The sequence below is a fragment of the Cibotium barometz genome, chromosome 29 (assembly GCF_041138505.1).
Source record: "Cibotium barometz isolate CiBa-2024 chromosome 29, ASM4113850v1, whole genome shotgun sequence".
NCBI classification, from domain to species: Eukaryota; Viridiplantae; Streptophyta; class Polypodiopsida; order Cyatheales; family Cibotiaceae; genus Cibotium; species Cibotium barometz.
The window spans coordinates 306,402-322,523 of NC_141074.1; positions in this window are offsets into that span (position 1 = coordinate 306,402).

Genomic DNA, 16,122 nt, shown 5'->3' on the forward strand with positions numbered 1-16,122 from the left:
AGGTCTGATGCAAACCCTTTTTCAAGACATCCATCTCCTTGAGAGATTTACCGACAAAGCATATCATCCACATATAAAATGAGAATTAGCAAACTACCATCTGATACCCTCTTCTGATACCCTCTTGGTGTACAAGCAGTGATCTGTGTCACTTCGCCTGACATTAGGGGAAGGTTGAGGTCTATAGGGGCCCTCTTCTGATACCCTCTTGGTATACAAGCAGTGATCTGTGTCACTTCGCCTGACATTAGGGGAAGGTTGAGGTCTATAGGGGCCCTTTAAGCTGCCATATTATGATTTTAATGACTTTTTGTTAAAATGTTAAGTTTCTTTGACTTTAGATACCTTCTTATTCTTCAAATGGCTAGAAGTTTGAATTTCAAAGTTTCCCGCCTAAATTGAATTTAAAATTGAGTAGGCAAAACCATATCATGTGACATATCTATGGAAAGAGCTCAGCGAGTAGATTCTGGATCTCTAATCTCCGATAAATTTTGAGCTCATATGTAGAAGTTATGGATGTCCGAAATTTCAAAACCCCCCCCCCACTTTTTGGGAATGAAAAGTACAAAAAGGCATCTTCTAGAGAATCTTTTGACCACCTTTAAGCACCCAACATTTTTGTATACATGGCATCACATGATTGGCCCTTTTCCTTAATAACCTTTTAATCACATGGCATCTTAAAGGGCCCCTATAGACCTCAACCTTCCCCTAATGAGCCTTGGGATTTCATGAAAGCATCAAATTTATGATACCATTCCCTTGGTGCCTGTTTCAAACCATAAAGGCTCTTCTTGAGCTTACACACAAGATCCTCTTTCCCCTTAACTGCAAAACCCTCAGGCTGTTGTGCATGTATATCTCCTCATGGAGATCACCGTGAAGAAAAGCAGTCTTCACGTCCATCTGGACCAATGCCATGTTCTCATGTGTGACCAAGGCTAAGATAGTCCTCAAGGTAGTCATCTTAACCACAGGAGAAAAGATCTCATCAAAGTCAACACCATATTCCTGCTTAAAGCCTTTGGCAACCAGTCTTGCTTTATACCTCGGCCTAGCATTTGGTATCTGTTTGAGCTTGTAAACCCATTTGCATGGCAATACTTTTTTACCATTAGGCAATGGCACCAAATCCCAAGTTCCATTTTTCTTCAGAGAATCCATCTCTGACTTCATGGCAAGCTCCCACTTGAGCTTATCATCCCTCTGCATTGCTTCCTTGAAGCATGAGGGTTCACCACTATCCGTAAGCATGACATAATCAGCCCCTGGGACAAACCTATTAGGTGGTCTTGTGATCCTAGTGGACCTCTGAACCCAATGTTCCCGACCTTCTGCTGGCTATTCAGCCTACATATCATCATCATTTGGCATGTGTCCTTCAAGGTACGGTTGTAAGATAATGTCAGGAAGCTCCTCAAGCGGTGGCATAACATTTGGGAAATCGTTTCACTCTTCCTGTTGGTCATCAAGACCATCATTTGCAGCATGATTGGGCTGATTTTGGGGCTGTTCTTACTGCGGTACAGCCCTCTTGTTTTACTGTCCAGGATGTGCATCTTCATCATATACAACCCTTCTGCCTTCTGGAGCATTCATGGGCTGTTTGTGCATGCTATTTTCATCAAAGATCACATCATTGCTGCGTATGACTTTCCTTTGTGCGGGATCCCAAAGTCTATATCCCATCTCCCCATCATCACCATATCCTAGGAATACACACTTATGAGACTTAGGCTCGAGTTTGTTGCGCAAATCCTTGCGGATATGTACGTATGCTACGCAACCAAAGACTCGCAGATGCTTATAAGAAGGAGGCTTTCCACTCCATAACTCTTCTGGCACCTTATTATCCAGCCTCTTATTAGGCGATCTGTGATGAGGTGAATGGCCGTTTGCATGGCCTCTGCCCAAAATCCATGGGATAGTGCAGCATGTGACAACATTGACCGAACCTTCTCCTGAATGGTTCGATTCATACGCTCTGCAGTTCCATTTTGAGGTGGGTTATAAGGAGTAGTGATCTCTCTTTTAATACCCTTGGAGTCACAAAATGCATCAAACTCCTTCGACACATACTCCCCTCCATTGTCAGAACGCAGGCATTTGAGTGTCTTACCCGTTTGGTTCTCAACCAAGGCAAGCCACTTCTTAAATTTCGTGAAGGTATCACTCTTCGAACGAAGAGGATTGGCCCACACTTTACGTGTGGCATCATCAATGAATATAACAAAATACTTTGCCCCCCGAGTGATAGATTTGGCATTTCACATGTGTCTGTATGCACAAGCTCTAACTGTGAGCTTTTCTTACCCAAACCCCTCTTATGAGGACACATATTCTGTTTACCATAAATGCAATGCTCACAATTTTTCAATTCTGAAAATTTAAGAGACGGGATGTAACCAAGACGAGACAACTCTTCCATTCCTTTGACACTCATGTGTCCAAGCCGGAAACCTTTCGCAGTAGCTCGGCAACAGAAGCATCACCAGATACAACAATTTTTCCAGCAACTAATGGATAGAGAGTGTCCATCTTAGAACCCCTAGCAACAACCATGGAGCCCTTTACAATCTTCCACTTCTGAGCACCAAAGGTGGTGTGATATCCCTGTCCCGTACTAATGAGATTCTTCTTAAGTTCAGGGATGTAGCATACATCATGAAGCATGAAAGCTAAACCATCATAGAGCTGCAATTTCACGTCACCCATTCCCTCTATGAGGCATGCATGATTGTCTCCTAAATACACATATTGAGGCTTCCGAACACGGTACTTGCAGAAGCTGTCCTTGAAGGGAGTAACATGGAAAGAAGCCCCTGAATCAATCAGCCATGTGTTAAGATCTGAGAGACACCCCGCATGTAGAGAGTGTGCACTAATAGTAGAGGTAAAAAGAAGATCTGATGAATAATGGCTGCCATCAGACACATAATTCAACTCCTCTATCTTGACAGAAGACTTCTTAGAATGAGGCACAATGGCCTTCGAATCATCACTTGCATCTGCCTTTTGCTTGCCCTCTTTCTTTTCTGCTTTCAACTTCCAACATTGTTTTTTAAGATGTCCCTTTTTGCCACAATGATCGCATTCAACATCCTTTTTGGAGCGGGACTTGCTCCTACCATTTCTGTCATGACTCTTGCCTCTATTCTTGGCACCAACCTCTAGGCCCTAAAATTATCTGCCTGCTCTTCTACTCCAGGTATCATTTCTTCACAAAGTTTTTGAAATACAGGATCATGGTCATCAAATGCTGCAAAATGCAGATCATCTCGCCTCAGTGGTAACTGTGCCATCAAGCTAAAATAAGGCATAGGAATGTGTGGCAAGGTGGGAAAATATTGACGCGCTGGATGAGAATGTAACCACGTGTCAAGCTCATCTTGAAAATAGCAAGTCACAGTCATATCCATGCGTTGTAATTCTCTGATGCGACATTGCCTTTCTTGGTGACATGTCTGTTCAGGTCCAGGAAATTTAGCTTGGTCGTCATATCTTTCCGGCGAATACAAACTATCTGCATCGTGGCGCTAGTAAGTGACACCTATCATTTCTTGAGCCACTGTATTTCCATATCAACGGAAATAAGTCCTACATTGCCAGCACATGTTGCACAGCATGCAACATATCACACTCACATGGAGCACAGAGAGATCCCAAATGAAACTGGAAACAGAAAAGCTTAGAGAAATCTCTACTACAACACAGGTATCCGCATCGAGCATACAAATATCTCGAGTGAGTCTGAAGTGGTGGCAAACTAAAAGGGCCTCGATGGTATAGGTCAGGACTATCCTCATCTTCTATCAGCTGATTATCGCAATACCAACTGAAATCCCTATTTAGCGCCATCCTGGTTGAGGTTTCACATCAGTATCCAACACACCGCAAAAATTAACTAATGCTAAGAAAAATAAAACACAACAATCATACAAACCACACATAACCCTGTTTAGACTTCCTCACTTAGTGGAATAGAAAGACATTCCAGCACAGTGCTTCTAGCCATCTAGAGAGCTTTCGCATGCAAGCTCTCATCACACCTTCACACATCAGAAGAACACAGAAATTGAGTTTTCGTAGTAGATTTGTTTACAGAGTCTTTCAAGATCTTTCAATAATCATGGGTATAAATTCAGCTTTAGGATCAATTTCCCGGCATACTTGTTTTACGTGCCCATCCTTCTCAAGCATTTGTGTTCAATCCTGACTTGCACTTCAGGATACGATCACTTGCAGTAGTGACATTTAGATTTGGCAACCTGACTTGTATCACCGTGCTTTCTTTGCACATGTGAGCTTGTAGCCTGTAGCTCCTTGAAAATAAATGTTAAGTCTTCTTGACGGAGACCAACGTGTCGTGGGGATCTTCAACCAAGCTGCTTGGAGAGCTCAACCTCCTTGCCACTTCCTTGTGAGAGCTGGTTCACTCGCTGCCTGCTGCGGTGTTGTCACGGGCACCGTCCTCGGATTCTAACTCATGCTACTACGCGATCGTAAGGGGGAGAGGGAAGAGAAGAAGAGAAGAAAGAATCGTGAGCGTGGTGAATGGGGAAACGATCGTAAGCATAGCAACAAAATGAAAGCAAGGTGGAAAGAAAGAAGCAAGACACAACACAATGGTGAGGAAACTTTGCTCTCTATTCCACTCCTTCAAGCAAGTAAGAATGAAGACCAAGGTCAACACCCTTGGCTTTTATACAATGACCTTTTGAAGGGAGGTTCAACCCTAAAATGGGGCCTAGCCCTCTAGTCCTTTCTCTCTTTGTTGGCCCACGGCCTGAATGGAATACAAATGAATGGACTATGTTACTTGCATAACATGTCCCCCTTTCTGTACTAAATTCCATCCTTGGAATTGTCAAAACTGTTTGGGCTTTAGGATATGCATTGTCAGACATGCGTTTAGGTCTTCTTTTTGATGACGCTGGCCGTTGAAGGCTCTCCAATTTCTCGAGGTGCGTTTTGTGCAGTCGTTCGTTTCTTTTTGTCCCTTGCCTCTTCATCAGTGGATTGCCCTGGCAGGTGGAAATGGGTCTCCGATTGGCCACTTGTGAATTCTGTGTCCTCTTACGGAAGGGTGTTGAAGTGTCTTCGGATGATTTCTTCAGTGTCAGAACACATCTTTGGCTGGTTCGGTTGGAGGTGGTTGGGAGATCTGAGGGTAGGTTTGGAGGCTTTTGGTTGCAGTGTAAATTTGGGTAGCATTCAGTTAAGAACCATGATGCAGCGTGGTGTTGTTTTGCATATATATAGAATTATTGCAGCGTGCCCAATTATGATGTACCTGTGGCCTATTTTAGTGCAACAACATTATGAGTGGCATTTTATATGTCTACTTGATCATTCCATGCATCTGGGTCACTTACTTGGATGAGTTGTCAAACCCTCGATGCATTAGCCTGTTAATGCAGCGTCCCTGTTTTTTTGCTACTGTAAGCACCTGGTTGACCATTCGGAGTTCTCATGGCACTATTGAAGTACAGTATGACCATATGGAACCCTTGGTTGTACTCTATTATGCAGGCCTATGCATGCCGATGCATTAGCCTGTTAATGCAGCGTGATGATTATACAATGCATACCTGGCTTATATTGGTGAGACTGATGGCCCTGGCATGCTTGATAGGTCTTGTATATGCTCTACCTGTGTGCTGGATACATTTAGTGGCATTCTTGATAGGTCTTGTATATGCTCTACCTGTGTGCTGGATACATTTAGTGGCATTTTGCATAGCTCCGATGCAATGCGGTGTTAATGCAGCGTCCTCATTTAAGCCACTTTTTGAGCCAATTTTGACCACCCACCAGTGTAATAGACCTCTAATATGCACTGTACTGAGTTGCAAAAACACATTGGATCACTCTTTGGTTGACCTAGGTTATTGCAGCGCGTTGCAATAACCTTAACTCCTGCACCCTGCAACTGTCCTGTGTTGCTGCCTTTGACCCCTTTTACTTCTGGTCATGTGCATTCCATCCTGTTTATGTGATAGGGTAGATGTGTGTGTCGGAATGTGCTGACCCTAGTAAGTGCTTAAGCTATTTGATAAAGGTGTCGTGCTTCTAGCACCTACTTGGTTGTTGACCTGACTTGGACTTGGGCTTGGGCCTTTGCGTTGTGAGTGCTTGTGCATACATAGTCCTGCCCTTGTGTGGTTGTTTCTGCTAAGGACCCTAGAATGTTGGCTTGACAAAATTGTGGCCTAGCTTAAGTTAGACCTATCTACTTGAGTACTTGATATGCAACACTTGGTTCAAGGTAAAGAGTTGAAGATCCAAGTGGCATACCTTGTGGCCGACATCGTTACTCTTGGTGGAAGCTTGACTTGTGATGTCGTGGTGATCACTATTTGCGCAAGATCCTTGAGCATCGTCTTTGTATCCTTGATAATGTCCGGTTCAGCACGCTCTTCGATCCTTGCATGGTCATGTGGCAAGACAGTGGTTCTACTTCCTTTGCGGAAGTAGGTTCTTGTGTTTCTGTCTTCCCTTCCACACATTGTGTATCTTGCCTTGGAGAACTAGTTTTACTCGGGGCAGGTTCTTGTGTAACTACCTTAGGCCTAGTCTCCGTGGATGTCATGGGCAAAAAGGACATAGATGTTGAGGATGATGGAACATTTGTAACATCTACTATCTTACCCTTGCCTTTGTCTTTCAGAGCAGGTTCTTGTGGTTCTACCTTTTGAGGTGCGGGTTTCGGAACAACCCTCCTCCAGGTAGGTTCTTGTGGTTCTGCCCTTTTGCGTTGCACATTTGTTGGTGGTGATGGGCATGTTTGCTTTGTAGTAGAGTTTGTCTTTTGTACCCATACCATCTTCATCTTCTTCGATGCCTTTGGCTGCGTTTTGTCTTGATGTGATATGTTTGTAGCAGCTGCCTTCTTTTGTTTGGGTAACCATATCTGATCATTGCCTTGGTAAAAACCTTGGCCTTCCAATAGCTGTACTGGTATCCATTGTTGATGCGTTTTGTACCTACGTTGCACCTTCTTAGCTCGAAACCGACGGGGTTTGGATCGCGAGGGAAATGTTGGCTGTTGATGGTGAGGTTGACGTGGTAGCCATACATTTCTTGCGCCTTTGAAATAATTTTGAGCTTGGAGCAACTTTTTGGGAATCCACCTTGTCACTGTTGATGTGGTCATGTGGTGTGGACAAGGCGTAGGTTGTTGACAAGGTTGTGATTGATGGGGCTATGCTGTGGAGGTTGTAGGTGTAGGAATTGGAGGTAGAGAGGTTTTCGTGGGTGAGGTGTCCTGTGTTAGAACCTATTTACCTTTACCCTTTTCAACGGTTGAATCACCACTTTTTGGCGTTAGCTGTACCCTGTTGTAGCAAAGGTACTTGGGTGGCATGGCCTTTGTACACCATCTTGGCTTGTTTCTTGTGCCAATCAATTTGACAGTTCGTTAAGTAACACCACATACGTCCCAAGATCACATGCTCTTCCATGGTACCTGCAGGCATTACATAAAAGCGTACCTGCAACACATGTTTAGCAATGATTACATCTAATGTTACGTGTCCTATGGGCTTCGTCCACGTGCCGTTTATTGCCCTAACTATCGCGTTGGTTGGAACCATGCTTCCCTTGGGCAATGTTTGCCAGGCTTCGAATGATATAAAATTATGACTTGCACCTGGGTCTATTAACGACTCCAAACCAAACATGGTTTCTTCCGTGATTTTCAAGGTTAAGGGGATTCTAGCTGGTTCAATTTGTGGTTCATCATCCCCTAAGTCTTCGTCTTCAAGGGTGCCATTGTATAAGGTCATCCTCTTGGACTTCTCTTTTATCTCTCTCTCTCCTTTGCTGCCTAGCGAGCGCGCAGCTGCGCCATCTTTTCTTCTTTTTTCCTTCGTTGATTGCTATGGATGGTTTGCAATGCGTGCAAGGTCAAAGGCCCGTAGAACCTCTTGAGCTTGCTACCGTTGATGTATCCTTCCATCACCACTCCGTCGAGTGTAGCGATTCTCACTGCTCCTTGTGGCGTGATTTCTACCACTTGGTAGGGTCCCATACCCTGATATTTGAGTTTGCGTTTCATGTTCCTCACACCGTACATGAGACATAAGTCTCCCTCCTTGAGGTCCTTATTCTTGAGATTACGGTCAAACCACTTCTTTCGTCGTAGTTTTTCCACCTTCATTCCATACGCCGCGTGGAGTCGAGTCTCCTCGAGTTGCTCTAAATCCACGAGTCTCTCCGTTAAGGATTCCTCTGTTAACCATGTTTGCCCTCCCGTACAGTTTCATTTGATGATTTTCCTCCTACTAATCTTGTTCACTCGTCCCTGGATTGCTCGCTTGGTCCTGTGCATCTTTCCTCTTCTTCTCTGTCTATTTATGTTTGCTCCTTTGTAACTTTTCCTTTGTAGTCTCAGTCTCATCTGTCGCTTCCTTCAAACCTTGGGTTTTCCTCCATTCAGCAAGTTTAGTGACTAGTGCCTTTTGTTTTCTAGCCCAGCATTAGTTTCTACCCCTTGGCTTGCATCTTCTTCAGCTCTTGCAAGGACTTCTCCTACCTTGATGCAAGTGCTCGTTTCTTATCTTGTTCAGCAGTTAAAATACAAAAAAGAAATAGTGCTTCAGGTTGGTAGAAGTGTGCCACATTAATGAGATGGTCTATTTTGAACCTTTAAAATGTCTATTTTCAATGCAAAATTTGGTATTTTTGATACCGTAGACACGTCCAAAGCGACCCAAAACCTCTAGATGGCTTGGAAATGCTAAAAACGGACACTCGGAGGCCCAAAAATGGCCAAAACGGCATAGAAAGCAAAATTTGCAGAAAGACGTGAGGAGGTACCTCATCTTTCACTCCTCATCATGGCATACAGATAGTTAGGTAGTCTAATGATTTTCAAACCATTTCTTTGAAGAATAAGAAGTTTATTTGGAGGCCGATGTATTCTTGTCCTGCTCTTCTAACCTCAAAAAATCCTCCTTCGCCTCTCTCACGTATTAAGGAAAATGTTTCTTTTGATTTTGTTATGGGCTCTACTTCACGATGCTTAATTGATACATCTGTTGTCCGTGCATTGGATATCCCATCTGAAGACATGACTCTAGAGCCCATATCTGTTGATTCGGATGTCTCTATAGTTGATGTTAAACATGTTGCTTCTGCAATGAATTTACATACTTAGGATATGCATAGATATGATTCTTTTCCTTCTTTAGATGCACAGTAGGATGAGGTTGTTTCCCACTCTACTATGTTGGAGCCTGCTTGTTTAGCGTCCAATACTAAGGATATTGGATCTTCTACAATTTCTGGGCAGGATGCCCCTTACATATGTGATTCTATGGCTTCCTGTGCTTCCATGGAGCAAAATAGTGCCTCTCCACAAACTTCTTATCAACTAGAAGATATGCATCCTTTGATGCAAGAGATCTTTGATCCACTTTATGGGAAATTTAGAGTTCCAGCCTATGGGAAGAAGCCCCACAAAGGTCAAAAGAGATTGTATGACTATTTTGCCACTAAAAGAATTTCTTGAGAGATGGAATCTTAAGATAGAAGATGTGATCTTCCTACCCTCTCCTTCGGGCACATATATGTACATCACAGTTTAGTGTTACTATTTTTTTCTTTGAAGTTGCTTCAGTTATTTTCTCCTTGTAATTTCTGTGGGTTTTCACCTCTACTGACTAGTTATTTTCTCCTTGTAATTTCTGTGGGTTTTCACCTCTACTGACTAGTTAATAAAGATATGGATTTACCTCCCAAAAAAAGTGTGTGTGTGTGTGTGTGTGCGTGCGTGCGTGCGCATGTGCATGTGCGTGTGTGTTTTCGATGAGTCTCCTTGGCATTGTTGCTATGAAGTAAAAATAAATTATATATATTGAAATTGTCTCATCAGATAGATCATTGTGGTCTCTTGGGATTGTTCCTACGACCTTAAAACAACTCTCTCTCTCTCTCTCTCTATACATATATATATATATATATATATAACAAATGGCAAGATGGTTTCTCTCTCTCTCTCGCTCATGTTAATATAGCTTGCTTTCTTTTTTTCTTTCTTTCTCTGTCTGTCTCTATGTGTGTGTGTGTGTTTTTCTTGATTTTGTACGTTTCAATTGCATCATGAATTACGGATGTTCTTCTGTTTAAATTGCGTGGTGACAATGGGGTTGAAGGAAGTGACCACTGTTCAAAAGCTTTTCATTAAAAATCTTGTGGGAAATATCTACATCTGGAGCTGGTTTCTCAAAGTCTAACTTCATCTGGGCCTTGCTGGTCGCAGCTGAGTTCATCAGGCTGTTCATAAAGTCTTGTTTCTCCAACCGGCTCATCAAATCCTGTTTTGGTCTACTGTTTCAAAAGTCATAGTAGGTTTAGAATTATTCCCTTTACCTGCAATGTTTAACAGTGCGCGGTGTCTACCCATAGACCTTCTTCATGGGAACCTGTAACCTTACCCTTTTTTTAATATATTCCGCAGTTTTAACTTTTAAAAAAAAAAAGAAATGCCAAATAAAAACAGCAATAAATGGATCTGTGACAAAGGAGCTGGTGCGTCGCATCCATCCGAAAATGCTTTATGCACGCGCTTTACAGATCCCAGGGGCCTGATACATCATCATTATGGGGGGCCTGCAGGTATCTACAAAAAAATCAAACGGATACATAGAACCAGAAACTCTACATCCCACACTTGAAATTGAGGGCAGTCAAGGTGTCAGCTGCTGACAAAAAAGATGATCAATATCGTATCAGAAAATCACAGATTTGATTTTGGCGGAACTCCAGGCTACCCACTAATAGGATCACTACAAATGGGATCAGATTATGGATACAACCTGTAGATTATGGATAAAACCTTCGCTTTTCGTTTCCTTTTCCCTATGCCTCGCTTTTGTAAATAGTTCGGTTCCTCGGTACTATCGTTGATCTTATCCACATGTTTCACTTTTGGACCCACCTACCACAACACAAGTTCGGAAATATCTACATCCTTGTCCAGCTTCACACACAAACCCCCCTCTCCTAAAAATCCTTAGGTTAGTGCTCTAAGTATGCATTAGTGAATTCTAAAATCGAAATATCTTCCCTAAAAATGGCCTGAATCCAAAAATAGACTTGACCATCTCACTTTCTGTCACAAGCCTTTTTTGCCCATTGAACATTCCGAGGCATATGTTGGTAATGTGGGCTACACACCTCTTTTCCTTTCTTCTTGTCTCTAGGTGCCGCACCAAAATTCTATACCATTACATTCATTGTTCACCATGAGTCAAAAGAAATGAAGGTCCTAAATTTTTTATGCAGGAGTCAATTCAATGCATAAACTTGTTCAATTCAATGTGTACAATTGAGCTTTGACTGGCAAACCCATGAAGTTTATTGCAGGTGGACTGGTGGTGTGACAAACTAATGAGACGGGCTAATTTTTTAACATAAAATAATTCAATGTGTACATTAGGGGGCCTTTTGGACAAGTGTGCAAGTGTGCCATCGTGGAGGGGAGGTGCATTTATGAGGGGAGGGACTCCAAAAAGGTGGGAAAATCATGTCGCATACTTGGAGCACTTTCCACCTCAGCAAGCACGCCCCTTCCATGTAGGTGAGCCCCTCGCCACCTTAGCACCACGCCCCACTTGCTCTCCCACTCCCCAAAAAGACTTTAATGCACGAACAAGGCTCCTTCCCTCACATGAGTGTTGAACAGTGTACCTATAGGATGGCAAGCTTCTACATAACCACCTCACCCTCCAAGCCAAACATGTCTTCCCTTTATGACATATTACATATTTTTAGATCTTGACTTTGATATTTGATTCTCCCCACCATAAATTCCTGCAAAACCATGTAAGGAGTCTATAAAACCAGGTAAGAGACCACATACCCCCTATGTCCTAGGGTTTATTAGTCCTTAATCCATTTCTTACAATGCCCTTTTGATTCCAAATTCCTCCTAATGATTTGGTCAATTCAACACATAGATTTGTGCAATTCTACACTTAAAGGTGGGTCTGACAAGGTGGTTGTATGAGATTGTGAGCATTTAATGATTTGAGTGGAGTGTAACTACTTGATTGACAGACGATTTTCCAACTATTCGATGCATACAATTTGCAATTCAATGCATAAACTTAACAAGTTTACACCCTGTCTACACATATATTTACAATTCTATGTGTAAAATTAGCAATTCTACATGCACAATTGTTGTCTTCTCTGAATCTATCTGTCTAAATTTATAATTCTCCAACTTGTGTTTTAAAGTTTTGAGTGGGTTTTTGGGCTATGTTTTTTATTGTGTGATCAGATGTGAGGGACGGTGGGAAGCTACTTTACCATCTATGGAATAAAAAACCAAAAAATAACTTTTGTATGAATTTTTGTTTTTCTTTGAAAAACACATGCAACTACACTGACAAAAAAAATGAAAAATGAGCTCTTTTTCACACACACTCTCCATTTTCTCCTACCTCAGTCCTTAGAGCAATAAGCTAACTCATGGCTAGTCCTAAAAGCATCTCTTCCAACACAACCTAATGCTTTTCCTCTTTCCTACAGCTCCAAATCAAGATCCTTTTGAAGCTTTTCAATGGGTAATGAAGGAAGAAGGTGAAAGACAAGGAAAAGAACACAAACACTCCCCCAACAACGGTGCCAAAAAGGTCTTAAAGAAGAAACGACTACTCTCCTACTTTCTCTAACATATCATGGGAAGGGTTTCTATGCCAATGGGTTTCTCAATCCCTACCTCATGGTCAATATGAGTCTTGCTCCATAGGAAAAGGGGGTAAGAGAAGCTAATATGACAAGGTAAGAAGATGAGTGGGTGAAGGGGAAAATCATATGCAAGAGCAATAAGGGCAAGAAAACAACTAAGAAGACAATCACTACAACAAGAGTGGAGAGAAGCTTCAAGTTGTATAAATTTGAGTGCAAATGAGAATGAAGACTTGGTCAACTAATAGCCTTTTATACAAAGAACTCTTTAGGGTTTTAGGTCTAACCCTAAACTTGCTACTAGACCTACCTTACACCAATTGGCACCAAACTGGTCCAAATTGGGTTCTCAAAAGTTGTTGTCTGACCCTAGTAGCATTGGGAACAATATACATGGCTGAAAGCTAACTCTCCCTTTCAAGTAAATGGATTCTAATAATTACAAAAGAATATGCTACTCTACGTATGTACATGAAGTAGTTACAAAAACTAGTTAGATCTGGTCTAAGTTAACCCATGCTGGCCTAGGGGTTAACAGATGACAATTGGCCAAGGCCCTAGCATACTTATTATAAAGTAGATTTCCACCATTTATGCACATAAATGCGGAGATGGTGGTGGAGGTGGGGTACCTTGGATTCATGTGATACATCCACCCAAGGAATGTGATCAAGAAGTGGGTGGGGGCATGGGGGGCTTAGGAGGCAATGTTCCAAGAATAGAGGGTGGTTGAGGCAGAGGTGGAGCTAGTGAGGTTGTCTTGGTATAATAGCACTTATAATGATCCTTGAGACTTGGGTAGTTCTTACAAGGGAGAGTATCTTTAGTATGGGGGAAATATAAGTGAAGATGACCATACTTATCATTGCATGTTCACATGAGATTGATCATAAGGGGGCTGTTGGACCCATATGTGGAAGACGAGAGATGGTGGCATATGGCTTTGAGCAATATAGGGGGGTGGAGGGGCATAAGCTAGGGTAGCATAAGTAGGTGGTTGGGTATAGATCAAAGCAAATGGAGCACCATACGTGAAAGGAAAGAGGGGGGTGGAATATGGGTTTGGAGAAGCATAAGAGGGTGGAGGGGAATAAGCAAGGGTAGCACAAGTGGGTGGTTGGGTATATCATTAAGCAAATGGAGTAGTGGGAGCATACATGATGAGAGAGGCAAGAGTTTGATTAGACTCATAAGATGACACTAGGGTGGGAGATGCAACATAAGTAGAAAGGGTGAGAGGAGGAAGGGGACAAAAAGATATCCTTTGCCATCTTGCTATGATAAATACCCATAACATAAAATCATTTAAAATTATCACAACTAGATCCCTCAAAGAATGTATTGAACTTCTTTTTGGGACAAACTGAGGCTACGTGGGCATGGGAGGATGTGCACCATACACTCCTCCATCCTTTCTTGAGTCCTTCTAGCTATATAACCCCATCATTCTCCTTTTGTAAAAAGTTAGTTATATATTCCATTCAAAGAAATAATTGGAAGAGTAAGGAGTATATCCCTAGCCACAACAATATGATAAAAAATCCATAGCGGTGGTATATAATGCCATGACATTCCCGGTGGCACCAAATGAAAAAATAAAGAACAATCCCAAATCCTCGTAAAAGAAATCACTCTCTTGAAGCACTATTGTAGAGGACACGTATCCCACAGACTACAAATGGAGAAGATTATCTCCACCCATATAGAAGCTAGTAATATATCAATCTCAATAAGGATTCAATCTCCAAGGACGTGCACATCTCAAGCAACAAATCTGCCAAAGTGTAATACTTGAGATCATCTCCCAAGCGGAACATGCCTATGGAGTAGGAAGCTTATCTTGAGGATAGGGAACAAAAATAAGTCATGTGGATCCATGACATTGGCATCTAAGGGGACCACGTCCCTATCAAGTCTACATGAAAAAATCATTGATCATGAGCTTCCTCTAACTCATATAAAGTGAATGCACCTGATCCTCTCCCACAAAGAGTCGCTCCCAAATTCATCGTGGACTATGAAGTAAGATAATAGAATAATCTAAACATCATGGTCCAAACCACTCTGTAAAAGTGACAACTCCACAAGAAATGCTTGCTGGATTCCTCTGCAAGCTAGCATCTCATGCAAAGTGAGTGAGTGTGCATTTGGTAAAAGAAAGAACCCAATTGTCCAAAGTTTAGTTTCTAATGTTATGTATTAGTCCCAAGTCTTTATGTTCTTGAGACCCAAGGTTGAGTCTAGTTTCTAGCATTCTTTTGTCTTAAATTTAGTTTCTAATGGTATGCATTTCTTGAGTCTTATGTTCTTGAGCCCTCAAGATTTAGAGTCTAGCTTCTAGCATTTTCTTGAAAGGAATCACCGTGTTTTGTAAAGACTCTAAGAGGCAAGATTGACCCTCAACAGTTAGTTCCACATATTACAATGCAACACACAAGAAACTACAACTACCAATACTTTTATGAAGTACTCAGAATTCAAAGATAGGTCGATTTTCTTATTTATGAATGTGGGGAGATGGGAGCAATTGTTTGAGGAGATTTGCATGGAATTGACTAGGTTCCTAAAGATGGATCTATTTTGGTGCCCTTAAAGAAGATGGGGGTGAAATCAAGGGTAATGTTTATCAATACGCACTAGGAGGACAAGTTGGGGTGATTCTATGGAGACTACTTTTTGTTGTCTCTTAGAATATTCATTAGGTTAGTGCAAACATTTCCCATAATCTATTGTATATATTGTTGTTTTTTGGATGTAACAACCATTGGATGACTGTCATCATTTCATTCAAACTAATAAAGGCATGTATTAGTAATCCTACAAATTTGTTGGTCAAAGTCATAAAATAGTACATGCATGCATGCTCTAAAAAACTTGTGAATGGTAGTTTCTATTCTTTTGATTTAGCACATTCAGCCATTCTGACATGTTAGAGTACTTTTCCATTTCCCAAGACTCTAGAAACCATTTCTTGCATCATAGTATTAAAAACATTTATAACGAGAAAAATGTTTTTTTAAGAAGGATATATATCATGCTAGCTAAAGAAGTCCATTGGTCATATACAAAAGTTTTTTGTTGTAGAATGTTATAACCCTATGTAACTAGAATCATCCGTTTTTAAAAAACACTCCACTATAGCTAAAAAGGTGTGCTAGGAAATCAAAAAAATCTTTCAATTTATGCAAGAGATACTTTATCAAACTTTAAACCTATCATTTTTCAAAAAACACTCCACTATAGCTAAAAAGGTGTGCTAGGAAATCAAAAAATCTTTCAATTTATGCAAGAGATACTTTATCAAACTTTAAACCACTACAGACTACTGCAATAATCTCAATTCATCTAAATACTATGCTTTGGCACTTTTCTTGACATGTTTAAAATCCTATGATGACATTGGAATATGGGATTTTTTAT